Raw genomic sequence first — 19892 nt, 5'->3', positions numbered from 1 at the left:
TATCATGAAGCAGTGGCTTCTCTCATACAGCTGTTAAGAGAAGAGTCAAGGAAGTACTTTGGCAAAGAGCCACATATTATAGTAGTACCCTTTACTCAACAGCAATTAAATTGGTTATTTCAAAATTCTGACTCATGGAACATAGCCTTTGCATATTATACAGGAAAAATCGACAATCATTATGCTGGTGACAAACTTTTACAGTTTGCTAATATGCAATCATTTATCTTTCCTCGCGTAATTAAGACCACCCCGATACAGAATGCTCTTAATATATTTACTGATGGTTCTTCTAATAGAAAAGCCGTGTATACTGTTGACAACCAAAATCCTACTGTCGTACAAACATCCCCTGCATCTGCTCAGATTGTAGAATTGCGGGCAGTTTCTGCGGTTTTTCAAATATTTGCTCAACAACGCCTTAACCTATATACTGATAGTCAATACACTGCTAAAGCTTTAATCATATTGGAGACTATACCTTATATTGCTACCCACAATTCTGAGGTGCATTCATTACTGGCGCAAATTCAATTGGCTATACACAACAGAAAAGAATTCTGCTATGTGACTCATATTCGAGCTCATACAAATCTCCCTGGTCCTTTGTCTAAGGCTAATGCACTTGTTGATGCAGCCACCCACCTATGTCTGCTTACTAGTAATGTTGAACAAGCACGACAATCTCACGCTATACATCATCAAAATAGCTCTTATCTAAGAAAGCAATTTCATCTCACCAGAGAAGCAGCAAGACAAATTATAAAAAGTTGTCCCACTTGCCCTCAGTTTTTTCATGTTCCTCATTATGGTATTAATCCCCGTGGTTTGATGCCGAATCAAATTTGGCAGATGGATGTAACCCACATTCCTGAATTTGGTAGATTAAAATATGTACATGTCACTGTAGATACATTTTCTGGATTCATTTTTGCTTCTGCTTTGACTGGTGAAGCTACTAAACATGTTATTAATCACTGCTTACGCTGCTTTGCAGCTATTGAATGTCCTCAAATTCTTAAAACAGACAACGGCTCTGGTTATATTAGTGCCGCTTTTAAAACATTTTGCTCTCAGTTACATATTGAACATAAAACTGGTATTCCTTACAACCCACAAGGTCAAGGCATTGTGGAACGTGCCCATGGCTCTCTAAAGACTCAACTTGAGAAAATAAAAAAGGGGGAGTTATACCCCTATTCTCCACAAAATTATTTAAATCATGCCTTATTCATTTTAAATTTTTTAAATGTGGATGCCAAAGGGCACTCTGCAGCTGAGCGCTTATGGCATCCCACTACTACTTCTAATTATGCCACTGTAAGATGGAAAGATCCGTTAACGGACAATGGAATGGACCAGATCTTGTATTAATATGGGGACGAGGGCATGTTTGTGTTTTTCCGCAGGGAGCTGACGGAGCATGCTGGTTGCCTGAACGACTAGTGCGGCATGCCGAAAATGAACATCGAGATTATTCTTCTGATGGGAATACTGATTAATACAACAGTTTATGCCGCAGTGCATTGGGCTTACATCCCGGATCCTCCGGTACTACATCCAACTGTTTGGTCTGGGCCACAGATTCAGGTTTTTTCTAATAACTCTAGACTTTTAGGATTGCCATTAGCCATGGAACAGCAATATGTATATGATAATTTTAATTTTTCAAGATCAGCAATAGGACTACCTATTTGTTTTCTATTCAATTCTACTTCCCAACCTGGGTATTTGAATATCACGGAGCAGCCTTGGCCTAAGAAAGGAGGGGCTGTTATGCTTGGGGCTCCTGATGGCGAAGCTGTAAGCAACAATGATACGATCCCGTTTGAACTTTGTCACTCGAAGAGGCATGTGCAAAAAGATTCAGTATGGTGGCATCATTGTCATCAAGAGAATGTCACTTTGTACCGGGTAAGAGAATTTAATGAAACTGTTTGGGACTTCTCTCGGCCTTATGACACTGGGACTGCTTTATCTGCTGGACTCTGGAAAACAAGCTCTGGTGCTTGGTAGACTCATATTTAGAAACTGGCTGCTGGACTTGTGACAATGAGTATTAGCATGACTAATGAATCTCGGACCAATTCACACAGTAGTGGTTCAGGAGAAAGATTCTCATATGCCCTTAGAACTTGTGTTAATGTCCCATATATATTATTGTTAGGAAATTTCAATATTACCATAGATAATAATACTAATCAATTTAATGTATCTTGTAATAATTGTCAGCTGTCTAATTGTGTTACTCCTGCTAGCCTTGGTGGTTACAGCCACCACTGCTGCCATATCCTTGTCCAACTCTGTGCAAACTGCAACATTTGTTAATGATCTGACAAAAAATGTTTCATTAGCTATGGGATCTCAAGAAAGTATTGATGAAAAAATTGAACAAAAATTAGATGCACTATATGAAACAGTAAACTTTTTGGGAGATGAAGTTCGAGCCTTAAGATTGTCCTCCCGCTTACGTTGCCATGTACAATATCGATGGATTTGTGTAACTCCAAAAAGGTATAATAGTACCACCCATCCTTGGGATAAGATAAAAAATCATTTACAAGGGATCTGGCATAGTGCTAATATGTCATTAGATTTAGTTCAATTACATCGAGACATTTTAGCCTTAAAAGAAGCTCCCGAACTACAAATAAATACTGATCAAACAGTGCAAGAATTTATAAAGGGTTTAAAAGGTTTAGTCCCTATTTGGGGACCATTTACTCATTTATTAGGATTTGTTATCGTTCTAGCCTGTTTCATGTTAGTCATCTTGTATTTATTGCCATATCTGTTGAAATGTGCAATACGAGCAGTGCGAGATGTTGGTTCCAAGATATATGCAATAAAATTAAAAAATAAAAATGCCCCAATATAGTGGCTGGTAGTCAAAGACGGGTAAGGACTTCTTGGAAACTGGACAACCTAAGACAGGGCATGTATGATGGAATACATGTTCCAATGACGGGTAAGCTCCATGTTTCGCAGGAAGCCACTTAAGACAGGCGCAGTCTACTATAAAGTAAAAAAGGGGGAATTGTAGGGAGCTAAAGCTCCCAAAATTCAAAGGAGTGCATGGATTATCTCGAGAGGCCTGCTTGCATATAAAAGGGAAAAGGCTGGTTCTGAGGAATTCCAGGAAGAAGAAGATTAAGAATAGAAACAGGGAGTGTCGAAGGGAGTGTCGAAGGGAGTTTTGATTGTACCTTGATCTTCAAGATGTTACTTTAATTATGTTATCTTGGGATACACAAAGGAACAGATTATGTATAAAAAGGAGCATAAGAAATAAACTCGGTGAGACAGTTGTGAGATCTGTTCTCTCTCCTGCACCCTGTCTGTCTTCTCTTTTTTCTCAGTCCCCGCTCTCCCATTCAGGGACCTGGTTTGACTTGGTCGGCTGGTTTCCAACAAGGCATGACTTTTTAACTCTTCCAAACAAACCTCTGGGAAATGGTTTTCAAAACTGTAGTTTGGAGAGTCATGATACAACTGTCATGACAGAGTGGAAGTTGGACTAAAAGATGAATGGTAAGGTCCCTTCAAATCCAGTGATAATAAAATAGAAAAATGTTTTAACCTGATTTATCTGTCCCAAGCATCAATTTCTTCCCCACCAATATTATTCTCATTAGACAGCACCCATATCTGTGCTATTGCACTTATCATATCCTGTCTTGACTAAGTTATATATCTCTCTGTCCAATTGTTAGATAGTCACTCCAGGGCAAGGACTAGGTGATTTTCCTCTCTGCATCCTTTTCAGTGCCTGGTGTACACAGCACATGCTCGATAAAACTTCAGAGAATTTCAACTCAAATATTTTTTTATGAAGCTGTGAGATACTTGCAACCTACCCTTATGGCACTGTTTCAAGGGTTTCATAGAGTACTTTGAGTTATCTGTGTGACAGATGTGATAAAGTTAACCTAGTTTACAACCCGGTATTCTGGTGCATTATGACTTTCTCATCACTGACTATTTCAGGGAATTAAATAATACCACTGTGACTGGGGGGAATGAATAAATAGTCCTCAAATGCTTAATTTATGAACGCTAACCCCATTATTCCTTTATATATTACCATATAATTATGATTTGGTATTTCATAATTTATATACATTCGAGGGTTCTAATATTCAGATATTTGGGAGCTTTCCACCTAACAGATGCTGATTTTTTAATATATGTTATCTAAGCTGGTACAGCACTTGTAAAACATTTAATGTTATAGTATAAACCTGTTTTCATGTTCTAAAAATGTGAATGCAGTGAAATTTCCTATGCAAATTCAATAAAATTTCATTAGTTTTTACTTAAATAGAGATGGCTGATTTAATCCTACACATTTGGTCACTAGCCCAAATAAATAATACCTACCAAATGGATAACATTAAAAGCAGCTGGGAGCATTACCTATCAACACTCTAAGACTCTTGGAAAACTGGTGCTATTGAAAATGCAGACAGCTTTTTAAGCAGAATATTTTCCTTATGGCTAGTGATATTTCAAGTAAAAGAAAATGGGGGCACTCATCCTGAGGTAGGGCGACTATTTTACCATCTGCCCTGGTAATTGCTTGTCAAAAGTAGACTTATTGTGGATGCTTGAGATACCCAAAGTAATGGGAAAAAGATCAAGTGTTTTGAGCCAATAAGAAAACTGACACATTTTCAAGACTGCATTAAGTGCCAGTTTGCTTCATTTAGACACTTGTTTGTTTGTTTGTTTATTTTTAGGCAAAGGAATCTTTGGTGGACCTCACAGATTGCAAGGATCTTGTCAGCTTACAATCCCTCATTTTTTATTTTTTATGCCTACAGCATCCAGTCTTCCTAGGTGGTCTCCCATCCAAGTACTAACCAGGCCTGACCCTGCTTAGCTTACGAGATCAGACGGGATTGGGCTTGTTCAGGATGGCATGGCTGTAAATGACACCTGTTTATTTTTGCCCAGAATTTGAACCCTGAAATATTTGTCCTGTAAGCCCTTGCAACTCTTCAATAGTCTCAAGATTTTGCTTTTTTGGTTTATTTTTTATTTTGTTTTGTTTTTGCCTGTTTTACACATTACTCAAATGGTTAATCTCTGTAATCAGCCTTATAGGGTTTTATTAAACTCATTAACCTTTCCTGTCACTTTGTGAATCTGCCCTTCAAGTAATGGAGTCATAAAACTTAGGGAAATCTGGCTTGGCTATGGCCTGGCCATGGCTAACTCTTCCCTTAACAGAGGAAAAAGGGTGGTATAGCTCTGTCCACACTAGTTCTAACTCTGTCTTGCTAATAATCACTGTTATGACTTTTCCTGGGAAATAAAATTGCTCTAGGTCTCATTTGTTCCGTATTGAAAATGGGAATAATTGTTCTTCTTCGTCCAATCACCTCACAAAGATACCATAACAATGAATAAAAGCAATAGTAATTGCCTTTTGAACTGACTTTTCAAATTATATTCTATTATGTGCCCTGATATTTATTAAGTATATAGTCTATATTTATATTAATACTTATTAAGTACTTATTATGAGTCACTACTATGCCAGGTAGTTTCTTTATTTCATTTAATATTGATATAACCCTGAGTAAGTACAACTATTAGCCTTGTTTTAAAAATGAGGAATATTCAGAAAAGTTAAAAAAATAACTCAAGATAACACAGCTAGTAAGTGGTGGAGTGGTGGAGGGCTTTTGACCTGGACTCTAAAGGGCGCAAACTGTATGCAGATCTTTTTTAAGGTGTAAAACAATGTGGCTACAAATGAAAAGAAAATGTCTACAAAGATGGTGCTATCCAGAGAACATCATAACCTGTAGCCATTTACCAACTGCTGTGCTCTATCTATGTGCAGAGCGTGTAGTGGAGGTGCATTAATTTTGCTTTCTCTAGGGATACATTTAGATTATAGAACCAGCTACAGACACTGTAAGCAAACAGTATGGCTAAGATGTAGGCAATAAAGATTTGAGCCTTTTGAATTTCAATCCTAACTGAGCAGTAAGATAGATAAAATATTAGAAAATACCTGTTTACACTGAGATAAGCTGTAGATAGCTACTGGTATTACTAATCACAATAATTAAGCATCTCAGAATACCTGAGTTGCAAAATACTACAAATAATAGAACAACTTTTTGAAGATTTGTGCTATAATTTCTTTTTATTCTTTGCTTAAGAGCATCTGAAAGAAGTTAAAATCACACATTCTTTCTTTTTGGTACCTTTAGGTATGGACTATTGACTTCAGGAGCTAGTCAACACTATAAATCTTGGAAGCACTTCGTAATTTTTAAATGTGTTTTGAACATGTGTTTCCTGAATTTGAGCATTAGACAAAATAGTTGTCTGAAAATCAGGAGATCTTGTCTTCACACACTTAACACCTTTCATATAAACGAGATCAAAGTACTTTATAAGCAAGTAGCAACCATCTTTCTTCCCACTTAGAACAACAAGTGCAGAAGCAATAAGCAAAGGAGGTTGCTCAGGAAAAGCAACATGGGAAGACAAATAGAATCACCAGGAACCGTGACCAAACTAAGTCCTATATGGGTTCCTTTTCCAAATGTGGGCAGGTCATGTGCAGTGCCTCCCTTTACAAGAAAAGGTGAACACAAGATAGATTTGCGGATGCTGATGTCTTAGAAAGAGCTTTCCCTAGTCCTTAGCTTATTCAATTTATTCAGCAATTGTTGCATTGTGTACTTATTGACCCCTTATTGCGTTGTGTACCTGGTATAAAGTTTTTCACATTCCTGGATGAAAAGTACACAAAAATCTGCCATTAACAAATAGATTTCGAAGTTCTTAACTAAGAATTCATGGAAAAGCTAAGCACAAAGCTTATGGAAGCAAATTTGTATCTCAGCAAAATTATGAACGATTATGTTTTATAGACATTCTGGGGGTTACCCGTACATAGCTGAAACTGGTAATTCCATGAATGCTTGAATATTATAATAAATATTCTAAAATATAAGCTTTTCTTACCTCTCTTTTCTCTTAATTCAAAATCACTAAGTGGTTTCTATATATTTGATTTCTTTGAGGTTCAACACTGATTGATGAAGATCTGCTATTTGATTTTTTTTTCTTTTCATAATTAACGATCTAAGGATGTTGCTAATTTCTCTTTCTAGAGGATCTTCAGTTTGTTTGAAGTATTCAAATTTCCTCAGTGTACTCCTTTGAGACAGGAATCCCATCTGTTTATCAGTAAAATCTAGTACAGTAACCAGTATGCTGTAGAGTCTTAATTCGGTGGGCTCCTAAAAGTTACCACCAGGTTCCCGCTTGTGTGACAATCTATTGCATAAGGGTCTAGCTGGCAGGAAACGGTCATGCCAAGATCATCTATCATATAGATGAATGATATGAGGCCACTGCTCTAGTTGCTCTAATGTTACCTCCCCAGAGAGGCTTCCCTGGACCACTCTTGTCTAAAATGGTCACTCTGCGTGCCTAACTAATCTTTATCTCAATTGACAGTACTACCTAACATTTGTCTTTTTCATTATTGTCAGCCTTCCTCACTAGATTATAAGGGGAAAGCATATACTTTGTTGGCTATAGCCCAGAGTATAGGGCAGTGCCTATCACTAAATGAATAAATGAACTAAGTAAACAGTATAATAGTTCATCAATCTCAAAAAGTAAAATGATTAATCTTTCCCAGTGTGGATCATATTGAAAGAAACTGTCAGATATAGCATCATAAATGACGCCCAAACTTCAATAATGGGAATTTTTTCATTGCGGTAAATGGGAAAATTTTAAATGACTGTTTTTTCCTCTTGAATTCATGTTTAATAAAACATTTTTAAAAGTTTATTGGGATGACATTGGTTAATACAATTATATAATTTTCAGGTGTACATTATAATTTGACATCTATATATTCTATTGTGTGATTACCAACCAGAGTCCAGTTTCCTTCAGCTACTATATATTTGATCCCCTTTAACCACTTCGCCCTCCCACAACACCCTTATATTTGACCCCCTTTACCCTGTCTAGCTCTTCCCTCCTCCCCCATCCCCACCCTCTGGTAACCGCTAGTCCATTGTCCATGTCCCTGAGTCTCTGTTTGTCCTGTTCATTTGTTGCTTTTAGGTTTATATCCCACAAATAAGTGATATCATGCGATTGTCAACTTTTCAGTCTGGGTTATTTCGCTTAGCATGATTATCTTGAGGTCTATCCAGGTTGTCGAAATGGCCGTATTTCAATCCTTCTTATGGCTCAGTAATATTCCATTGTATTTATGTAACACTTCTTTTTTTAAATTTTTAATTAAGTTTATTGGAGTAACATTGGTTAATACAATTATATAATTTTCAGGTGTACATTTTCATTTGACATCTGTATATTCTATTGTGTGTTTACCACCCAAAGTCCGGTTTCCTTCAGCTACCTTATATTTGATCCCCTTTACCCACTTCACCCTCCCCCTAAACTCTATATTTGACCCACTTTACCCCATCTAACTCCCCGCTCCTCTCTCAACCCACTAGTAATCGCTAGTTCATAATCATCTGGTAACACTAGCCTATAGTCCATGTTCATGAGTCTCTGTTTGTTTGTCCCATTCGTTTGTTGCTTTTAGGTGTATATCACACATATAAGTGATATCATGTGATTTTCAATGTTTTCTGTCTGGCTTATTTCACTTAGCATGATTATCTCGAGGTCCATCCATGTTGTTGCAAATGGCAGTATTTCATCTCTTATTATGGCTAAGTAATATTCCATTGTATATATGTACCATTGCTTCTTTAGCCAATCATCTATCGTAGGACACTTCGGTTGCTTCTGTGTCCTTGCAACTGTGAATAATGCTTCTATGAACACTGGTGTGCAAATATCTTTTAGATATGGGTTTTCAAGACTTGGGGTAAATACCCAGGAGAGGGATTGCTGGATCATATGGTAGATCAATTTTTAGTTTTTTGAGGAAACTCCATACTGTTTTCCATGGTGGCTGTACCAATTTTCAGTCCCACCAGCAGTGTATGAAAGTTCTTTTTCTCTGTATCCTCTCCAACATTTGTTATTACTTGTCCTCTTGATTATAGCTATTCTAAGAGGTGTGAGATGGTATCTTACTGTGGTTTTGATTTGCATTTCCCTACTAGCTAGATATGTTGAGCATCTTTTCATATATTTGTTGCCCATTTGTATGTCCTTTAGGGAAAATTGTCTGCCCAGGTCCTCTGCCCATTTTTTGATTGGATCTTTTTTGTTGTTGTTGTTGTTATTGAGTCATATGAGTTCTTTGTATATTTTGGATATTAGGTCCTTATCGGAGGTGTTGATTGGAAATATATTTTCCCATCAGATGGCTGTCTCTTTATCTTGTTGACGATTTCTTTTGCTGAGCAGAAGCTTTTTAGTTTGATGTAGTCCCATTCATCTATTTTTGCATTTACTTCCCTTGCCTTTGAGGTCAAATTCATAAAATCCTCTTTAAGTCCAAGGTCCTTGAGTTTAGTTCCTATGTTTTCTTCTATGCATTTTATTGTTTCAGGTCTTATACCCAGGTCCTTAATTCATTTTGAGTTAATTCTGGTGTGTAGTGATAGACAGCAGTCTAGTTTCATTCTTTTGCAGGTGGCTTTCCAATTTTCCCAGCACCATTTATTGAAGAGGCTTTCCTTTCTCCACTGTATGTTTTCAGCTTTTTTATTGAAAATTATTTGCCCAGATAAATATGGGTTTACTTCTGGACTCTTGAATCTGTTCCACTGGTCTGTGTGTCTGTTTTGCTTCCAGTACCGTGCCGTTTTGATTCCTGTCGCTTTGTAGTATAATTTGAAGTCGGGCAGATTGATGCCTCCAGCTTCGTTCTTTTCTCTCAGGATGGCTTTGGCAATTCGGAGTCTTTTGTGCTTCCATACAAATCTGATTTTTTGTTCTACTTCTTTAAAAAATGCCAATGGGGTTTTGATTGCAATTGAATTAAATCTGTATAATGCTTTAGGTAATATGGTCATTTTAACCATGTTGATTCTTCCAATCCAAGAACATGGAATATCTTTTCATTTCTTTTTATTGTCTTCGATTTCTTTTAATAGGGTCTCGTAGTTTTCATTATATAGGTTGTTCACTTGTTTCATTAAATTTATTCCTAGGTATATTATTCTTTCTGTTGCTTTTGCAAAAGAAATTATTTTTTCCACTTCTTTTTCTTATGCTTCATTATTAGAGTATAGGAATGCTATTGATTTTTGAACGTCAATTATGTATCCAGAGACTTTACTGTATTTACTTATTGTTTCTAGTAGTGTTCTTGTGGAGTCTTTAGGGTATTTTATATAGAGAATCATGACATCTGCAAATAGTGACAGTTTGAATTCTTTATTTCCTATTTGGATGCCTTTTATATCTTTCTCTTGCCTGATTGCACTTGCTAGGACCTCCAATGTTATATTGAATAACAGTGGTGATAGTAGACAGCCTCGCCTTGTTCCTGATCTTAGAGGGAAAGTTTTTAGTTTTTCACCATTAAGAATAATGTTGGCTGAGGGTTTGTCATAGATGGCCTTTATTATGTTGAGGTACGTTCCTTCTATACTGATTTTGTTAAGTGTTTTGATCATAAATGGATGCTGTATCTTGTCAAAGGCTTTTTCTGCATCTATTGATATGATCATCAGATTCTTATTTTTTAATATGTTTATATGGTGTATCACATTAATTGATTTGCATATGTTGAACTACTCCTGTGCCTCTGGGACAAAGCCTACTTGATCGTGGTGTATAATTTTTTAATATGTTGCTATATTTGGTTTGCTAATATCTTATTTAGGATTTTTGCATTTGTGTTCATGAGAGATATTGTTCTCTAGTTTTCTTTTTTTGTGTTATCTTTATCAGATTGTGGTGTCAGTGTAATATTGGCCTCATGAAATGAGTTGGGAAATATTGCCTCCTCTTTGATTGTATGGAAGAGTTTGAGGAGAATAGGTATTAAATCTTTTTTGAATGTTTGGTAGAATTCACTGGTGAAGCCATCTGGTCCTAAACTTTTACTTTTTGGTAGGTTTTTGATAATTGTTTCCATTTCCATACTGCTGAACAGTCTATTTAGATTTTCCAGTTCTTCTTGATTCAGTCTAGAAAGGTTGTATTCTTCTAAGTACCGGTACATTTCTTGTAGATTAGTAAATTTGTGTTATATACTTTTTTGCAGTATTCTTGTATGATCCTTTTTATTTCTGTGATGTCAGTCATAATTTCCCCTTTCATCCCTGATTTTGTTTATTTGTGTTCTTTCTCTTTCTTCTTTAGTGAGTCTAGCTAGGAATTTCTCAATTTTGTTAACTTTCTCAAAGAACCAGCTCTTTGTTGCATTTATGTTTTCTATTGTTCTTTTGTTTTTTTTTATTTCATTTATTTCTGCTCCAATTTTGATGATTTCTTTCCTTCTGCTGACTTTAGGCTTCATTTGTTCTTCCTTTTCCAGTTTTTAAGATGAAGCATTAGGTTGTTTATTTGGGCTCATTCTTATTTTTGAAGATAGGCCTGTAAAGATATGAACTTTCCTCTTACAACCGCTTTTGCCATGTCTCAGAATATTTGTTATGTTGTACTATCATTATCATTCATTTCTATGTATCTCTTGTTCTCTGTTTTTATTTCTTCTCTGACCCAGTTATTCTTCAGTAGCATGTTGTTTAATCCCCATGTATTTGTGGTGCTTCCTGATTTCTCTTTGCAGCTGATCTCTAGTTTCAAATCATTATGATCAGAGAATATGGTTGGTATGATTTCAACCCTCTTATGTTTATTGAGGCTATCTCTGTGTTCCAGTATGTGGTCAATTTTTGAGTGCTCCATGTGCACTAAAGAAGAATGTATAGGCAGCTGTTCTGGGATGGAAGGCTCTGTAAATATCAATTATGTCCAGCTGAACTAAACTGTCATTTATGGATGTAATTTCCTTATTGATTTTCTGTTTGGATGATTTGTCCATAACCGACAGTGGGGTATTCAGGTCCCCTACTATGATAATGTTTTGGTCTGTTTCTCCTTTAGTTCTGTTAGTAATTGCTTTACATATTTTGAGGCTCCCTAATTGGGAGCATAGATATTAATAAGTGTTAAGTGTTCTTGATGCATGATTCCCTTTATCATTATGAAGTTTCTCTCGATATCTTTCTTTTCCTTTTTTATTTTGAAGTCTATTTCATCTGATATTAGTACGGCTAATCCTGCTTTTCTCTGAATGCCATTTGCTTGAAATATCATTTTCCACCCTTTCGCATGGAGTCTATATTTGTCTTTGCAGTTGGATGTGTCTCCTGGAGGCAGTATATGGTTGGGTTTTATTTTTTGGTCCAATATGTAACTCTGTGCCTTTTTATTGGTGAGTTCAGTCCATTTACATTTAGGGTGATTTTTGAAATATGAGGTCTTCTTATAGCCATTTTATCTTTTACTTTCTGGTAGCTCCATGTTTCCATTGCTTCCTTGTCCCTATGTTTCTGTTTTCTTTATTTTCGTTGGCTTTTGTGGGTTTTGACTCTTGTTTCTTCTTGTTTTATGTTATATATTACAGTTCTGAATCTTTGTTGTGTGGTTACCGTTACAAATATGTAAAGGATAGCTGTATAAATACAGTCATCCATTTTCTCCTCGTGTGCCTTATCTCCATTCTCCTTTGTGAATTTGGATCTCTGAAACCTCCCCTTTTCAGTCATGTTGTCTCAATTTGTCCCTATGTATGCTGAATGTTTATTACTGTCTTCTTATAATAATTCACTTCTTATTATTTAAGACATAATGCCCTGGTCTTAATAAGGGTTACACTCCTCTGCTTCTATTTGCCTCATAGTCACTTTGCTCCTAATTATGTGTTTTTGTTGTTGTTGTTGTTATTTTGTTTTAGGTGAGCTGACCCCTTTCAGTATTTTCTGTAGTGCAGGCCTCGTAGTGGAGAATTCCCTCAATTTGTGTATGTCTGGAAAGGTCTTGATTTCTCATTCATATCTAAAGGAGAAGTTAGCTGGGTATATTATTCTAGGCTGGTAGTTCCTTTCATTTAATAGTTTAAATATTTGGTCCCCTTCCTTTCTGGCTTGTAAGGTCTGTGTTGAGAAGTCCGAGGATAATCTAATGGGTTTTCTTTATACATTATCGTCTTCTTTTCCCTGGCTGCCCTGAGAATTCTGTCTTTGTCGTTGGTTTTCGATAACTTTAATACAATGTGTATTGCTGAAGATCTTTTTGGGTTGAGATAATTGGGTGTTCTGTTGACTTCTTGAATTCCAAGTTCCGGCTCATTCCTTGGATTTGAGAAATTCTCATCCACCATTTGTCTGAAAATGCTTTCTAGTCCGTGCTTTTTTTCCTCACCTTCGGCAATGCCCATTATTCTTATGTTTTCTCTCCTGATGGTATCAGCTAGTTTTCATATTTCTCTTTCATTATTTTTCATTCTTTGGTTTCTCTCTTCTTCCTTCTGATTTATTTCTAGATCTCTGTCTTCGATATCACTGATCCTTATCTCCATTTGGTTGACTTTATTTCTCAGTCTTGCCATTTCATTTTTCAACCCTTGCAGTGTGTTCTTCATCTCCAGAATATCTATTCTGTTCTTCTTGAGGGTTTCAATCTCCTTGCTTTGCTCATCTAGTTTTTTTTTTAATTCTTGAAATTGCTGATATGATTTGTTTTGTATCTCATTGAGTTTTTTCAAAAGTGCCATCCTGAAGTCTCTGTCATTTAAGGCACATATTTATATGTCTGTAAGCTTATTTTCTGGAGATTTTTTCTTTCTTTCTGAGCTGCCTTGTCGCTTTGGTTGTTCGTGGTGTTTAATGGACTATTTCTCCACCTGGGCATTAATGGGCGTGTATTCCACTGTTTTTCCAGGAAGATTTATTATATAAAGGTCTCTGTTTAGCCTGCTGCAAAGAAGGCACTTATCTTTTTCTTTGCAGTAGTGGCGGCTAAGCCTCTTGGGCCCCTGCATTGTATAATGCTTAAGTGTCTTATTTATTTTCTTGTAGATGTTTAATGACACTTGCTGTTCTGAGTTTCAGTCCCTGTCAGTGTTAGCAACAGTTTCAGTAGTGTTTGCTCAGATTCCCTTGGGGTCTGCAGTGATTGGTCTCGGGGGTTATGAGGGGAGGCACTCTCTGGATTGGGAGTCGGGGGCTGCTGCTCAGCCTTGATTTTGTAACTGGGGCCTGTAAAAGTCAACTGTTGTTCTCTGCAGCCCCGTTCTGCTTCTCTGCTTTCTGCCCTGATGATTCGGTCCTGCTACTGGCTGCTAGAAGTTCTGACACTTCCAGGCAGGCTGATCAGGGAAGTCATCACACCTTCTCCCCTCCTCCTCCCTCTGCAGGGAGCTCCAGAGGCTGAGAGAGGTAGCTTCATTCTTGGCAGCTTTTGCTGAGATCTCCCTGGGGCTCCAGTTTGTTTGGTCCCAGAGGGTATAGGTGGAGGGACCCTCTGTGTTGGGGGTTGGAGGCTGCAGCTCAGCCTCGGTTTTGGAACCAGGGCCAGTCAAAATCAATTGTTGTTTCTCTGCTGTCCTGTCCCAATTCTCTGCTTTCTGCTCTGATGACTGGGCCCATCTGCCTGCTCCTAGAAGTTCCGGCACTTCCAGGCAGACTGATCAGGGAAGTCACTGCACCTTCACCCCTCTCCCTCCTCCTGCAAGGAGCTCCGGCAGCTGCAAGCAGCAGCTTCTTTATTTCTCTGAGTCCACTACTGGACATTCAGGGTTCTGACCTGTGGTAGCTCTTATGCGCAGATTTCACGCTCAGACGTGCTGGTGTGCAGTTTGGGTGTTTTTTGTTGAGTTTTAGATGTTCAGCTTATTGTTTCAAGGGGAGATAACTGAGGGCATCTCTCATTCTACATGTTTCCCAGAATCAGAACATTTTAAATTGTAGAAAAAATATTTATAGCCCCATATGTCAAAGGATGAAACTTCTTGTAAACAGTTAAGCTGCTCATTGTTCAAATATGCTTTGTATTTTTCTCACACGTCATCAATAGCCTCCTGTATGTCAATTTTTGCACCCTTTCATGCTCACCTGAGTCAATTAGTTCCATCTCTAAGTTATTGCTGAAAACTTTTAGGTCAGTCTCACTTCTATAATTGTTAAAGACTATCTCATTTGCTAGAATACCTCCTGTCTTACATCCATTTAGGTTACCTATCTGTATCAGAGGAGTTGAGTTTAAGACCCCTTTGTTGGTAAGCTCCGAGCTCCCTTAGAAAATAATCCACAGAATTTATTGTAATTTGTAATTAAGTTTTTTATGTATTTACTTGATGTTCTGACTGTCTCTATCATTAAATGTAAGGAGAGTTCTGTGATTATGGGGACTCTTTGTTTTGCTTACCTTCATCCATATAGTTCTTGGTAAAGAGTAGGTACTCGATAAATATTTGTTGAATAAATGAGTGAAAATTTATTTTTATCACTTTAAAAATGAGTTGATATCTGTATATTATATTACATTAAGGATAGACATGAACTTGACATCTCTTATAGAGGAAGTTAAATTCCTCAGTTACTCTGGAAATACTAACATTTCAATAAAATACATATTTGGAAAAACAGTAATTAGAATCTGTCTACTATAGTTATTCTTACGTCCTAGTTTATATTCAAGATTAACAGGTTCTGCAGCAATGACCATCTTATCGCAAGGTTCCCCTTAACCTCAGTCTTGAATAACTCATTTTGTCATTCACAAAATTTAATGGTATAAATTCTCAGCTCAACTAAGTGTAAAAAAGCATATTTTATTAAACAAGTTATGATAAATAATTATAGCTATTGCCAGGTATCATGAATAATCAGGAGCATGAATCAAAATTTTACTATTGATTGGGGTATAATAAATGAGGGGGAGGGCTTGAGTAGTAAAGAGTTTGCCAAGAATTCTATTCTCAAGGCATTTATAGCACCTCAATTTGTTTTGGGGTATTGTTTTTGTTTTTTTTTTTTTTCATGAGATGGAATAATGACACATACCAAAGTGAGCCAGTTAACAGCAGTCTTCCCACTGACTTCCTGATATTGCTCTTTATTTTCTAATATTTTCTTGGTTCTAAATTTTGATTACAAGCCCACTGAAGGCAGGATTATTGATGCTTATAGAAAATTATAAATGATATCAATTATGGGTAGGCTCTGACAGTGGTGAAATGTCTCATAAGTTAAAAAAGAGTTCTTTGCTACCGTTACATAATCACTTCATCTTTCATGAATTTGTTCCTGTGATATTTGGAGAACAGTAATCCTAACTTTATGCTGGTTTTGCATTTGGGAATTGACTTATTTGAATCTCTAATATCATCTGTGTATTCCAGGCAACCAAAATGATTCTTTCATTACCAAATATGAGAAGAGCACTTCGATATCACTACAACTAAGTCACTCATTCATTCATTCATTTTTAAACTACTTTCTGCCAGGTACTGTGTTGGGATCTGGGGGCACTGTAGCATGGTAGATTAAAGATGGCCACACATACTTTGATATTTCTCTCATCAAGAGGTGGGATTTATGTACCTTCCTTTTAATCTGGGCAAGCTCTGTGACTGCTTTGACTGAAAATATGTAGCACAAGTACCACTGTTAAAACTTCTGGACCCAGGCCTTAAGAGACTTGCATCTTCCATTTTCTGTCTCTTGGAACACTCCCTCTTGGAGCTCTGAACCACCATATAAAAGCTCTGACGATCCCCAGTCTGGCTGTCATGCCAAAGTGAAGCCCAAATAGAGAGGCTGTATGTAGAAAGAGAGTTCTACATACAGCCTGACTGCTGCCCAGCTGTTCCAGCCACTGGCTATAAGAGTTAACCAAGCTGAGAGCCCAAACATCATGGAGAAAAGACAAGCCATCCTGGCCATACCCTGTCTGAATCTCTTACCTGCAGAATCATAAAATATAATAATAAAATTTATTTTAATCCATTATGTTTTAGAGTAGTTTGCTACACAGTGATTATCAAAACAAGGGAAAACAAATCAGACTTGGTCCTTGCCCTCGTGGAACTTTTAAGATTTAACAATTAGGACAATTCAGAGCTAATTCTGTACATCCCAGTGTGGAGCAAGAAATTGAAATATATAGCAGCTTAATAGAAACTATGTAGAAGAAACCTACCTATCATTTTGTAGCCTTTTAACAGTGCTGTTATGTGCTTACTGCTGTACTAAGTTTGATCCTAACTCTAGAACTTTTCAACTAGGGGTAGGCATTCTACCATGAGTGGGCACAAGAGCTGCCACAATTGCACTCAGCAGCATTGCTGCAAATTTTTAGATCTTTAAATTGTTCTTCAAATTTATTCTAAGTGATAAATATAATAGTCAAATACCTTTCAACATACATATCCTTCTCATAGAAAGTCAACATTTTGCTTCTACTATGGTGGGACCTGGGTTATCTGATGTCATGATTGGTGGGATATAAGATACTATAAGTTAAAATGCCATGGGGGAATTTATTAGTCTAAGGTATGAGGCAGAATATACATCAACTTATTCACAAGGAGTACATAGGTATCCTAGCAAACTAAGGGTGGAAGTATCATTCCATTAATATGATTTCTGGTTCATGTTCAGTCACCTTTTTTTCTCTCTCTTTTTAAACCAACACAGTAAAGGATCAGTAAAAAGATAAGACTGGATTTTAAAGACTCTCAGGAAAATAGAGCAGAAAGGGAACACAAACAAACAAACAAACACTTGAGGTCTTTCAAAGGAATGCTGTAGAAGTTGTGTAATCCAGAGGTTACAAATTCAAATGTCATCATGACACTAAAAGTGAAGGAAATGTGCCAGGTATGAGAGAAACAGTGAATGATGAACTAGAGAGGAATGTCACATCTCATCCAGAGAGGCAACTGTCCCACAGCTCCAGAGAACCTATGCCATGCCCATGGGCTCAGAGATGTCAAACTTTGTAAATTTTCTAAAAAAGGAGACATTCCAGGTTTTCTATTAATCTCCTAATTTCTAAATGATGGGCTAAACAAAAAAACATGTATGGGCTGATATTGAGCAATCTCTGATATAGACACTTGACGTAGACTGATGTGGAGATCAACCTCTCATGGCTATAAAACAGACAAATGAGTTTGGCCAGACCATGCTGTCAGTGGTATCACTTAACCCTGGTAGAATTTTGTTTTTTTAAATACAATTCTCCATTAGTGATGGAGAATAAAATTTGTGGCTTTGTAAATTACTGTTGTCATTTAGTTTAATGTACTCTTGTTTTTACATATTTATAAAACCTTTTTTATATTATTAATAGTGACTAAATGCTTAGACATTTAAGATCAATAATGCTTCTGTTCACCTATTTACATTATTAAAAAGTAATATATCATACAGAACATGTAAAATATGTGGTTTACTTTGTAGTCAGGTTTGGAGCAGATTGAAAAAAAGAAAGAAACTCAGGCTACAGGGTAAAATGTATTTAGGAAAAATAGTAATTGAATTGGATTAATTAGAGACTCCACTATGGGCCAGTTGCATGTTTACAGTGATATTGCACCATTATGGGGCACAGGAGGTACACATTCCATGTGCTTCTCATGCCGGTGCAGTAAACTCAGAATAAGAAAGGCTAGTCTCATTTGGATGCACACAGATGAACAGTTATTTAACTTGTATGTGTCCTTGTAACAGTTAGTTACCTGTATACCACTGTCTTTAGCTCTAAAGCCTTCTGATGGTGGCAACACTCAGCAGCAAGTCATCTGTGTGAGTCATGTTTTACCAGTAGGCAAATGAGCCTGTTGGCAATGCTTCCTTCATCTGCCTATTCAGCTATCTCTCAGTTATGTGGCAAAAGCAAAAATATGGTCTGGTTCACTTGCTATGGCACATAAGTGTTCTAGATCTGTTTGAAGAGAGCCACCCCACGGTCAGGAATGCATAAGGCCCACAAGTCTTTCCAAGGTCAGCTAGCCCAGCTTTCTAAGTAGCCAAAGTGTCTCAGCATAATGGTTTAGAGTCAGTTCTCAGTATCAGTCTGTTGGGTTCAAATCCTGACTATGACACCCATTGGTTGTAACCTTGGGCAAAAGACTTATTGACATGTCAGTTCTTGTTTTCTCACCTGAAATGTGGGAGTAATAATATTATCTACTATATAGAGTTTTGTGAGGATTAAATGAGATAACACATGTAAAAACTTAATACGAGACCTGACACATACTAAGTGCTCAATAACAATTTATATGTAGCAAAAGGCCCACTTTACCAATCATTCAATTGTTTCTTCTAAGAAGAGAAATTCCATTAGCACAGGTTTGAAGTTTGTAAATAATATCATTAAAATGTATTAAATTGAACTGGATTTTTAAACATCATTTGGTTTCTAAGTTTCTTATGTTGACTCAGATACCATTTATCTAGTATAAATTAGACCCAAGTCACGAGGCTTATTTAAGGACAAGTTGAAATGGGGCAACTGTGGTGTAGCAGAAAGGTTATAAGAGTTGCTGCAATCCATACTTCCTGGTTGCATGGCATTGGGCAAGTTATTTAATTTTTCTGAACCTCAGTTTCCTCATATATAAAATATACCAATAAAAATACCTACTTCTCAGAAAAATTGTGAGGTTTAAATAAAATAATGTATGTTGAGTGCTTTGCAATCTAAAAAGCACCATGTTGATGTAAGAGCTGTGACTATTATCACTTATATGTATAATCATAGATACCCAGAGTAACACTGCATGTGTTGAATTTTAGAGGAAATATAGTTAGATTGCTTATCTTCAACCATGTCCCTTAGAAAAGACCTGTACTTTTTCTGGCAAATTGGATATGTCTGTAATAACTAAGGTCACTGGATGGAGGAGACCTGTCATTTTGAATTCAAATATGACTTGCAGAGCCAAA

The 19892-nt window shown here is 36.7% G+C and overlaps 1 protein-coding gene and 1 pseudogene across 3 annotated transcripts in view; both read right to left on the bottom strand.

Moving 5' to 3' along the window:
* The window catches only part of TENM1 (teneurin transmembrane protein 1), a 745224-nt gene that overhangs the window by 224515 nt on the left and 500817 nt on the right, over positions 1-19892 (bottom strand). The gene's annotated exons all lie outside the window — the stretch shown is intronic.
* LOC111730797 lies at positions 4815-4933 on the bottom strand (annotated as a pseudogene).

This window comes from Pteropus vampyrus, unplaced genomic scaffold, assembly GCF_000151845.1.
Source record: "Pteropus vampyrus isolate Shadow unplaced genomic scaffold, Pvam_2.0 Scaffold335, whole genome shotgun sequence".
NCBI classification, from domain to species: domain Eukaryota; kingdom Metazoa; phylum Chordata; class Mammalia; order Chiroptera; family Pteropodidae; genus Pteropus; species Pteropus vampyrus.
Note: the sequence above shows the minus strand (reverse complement) of the source record. Positions and strands in the feature narration are given on the sequence as shown.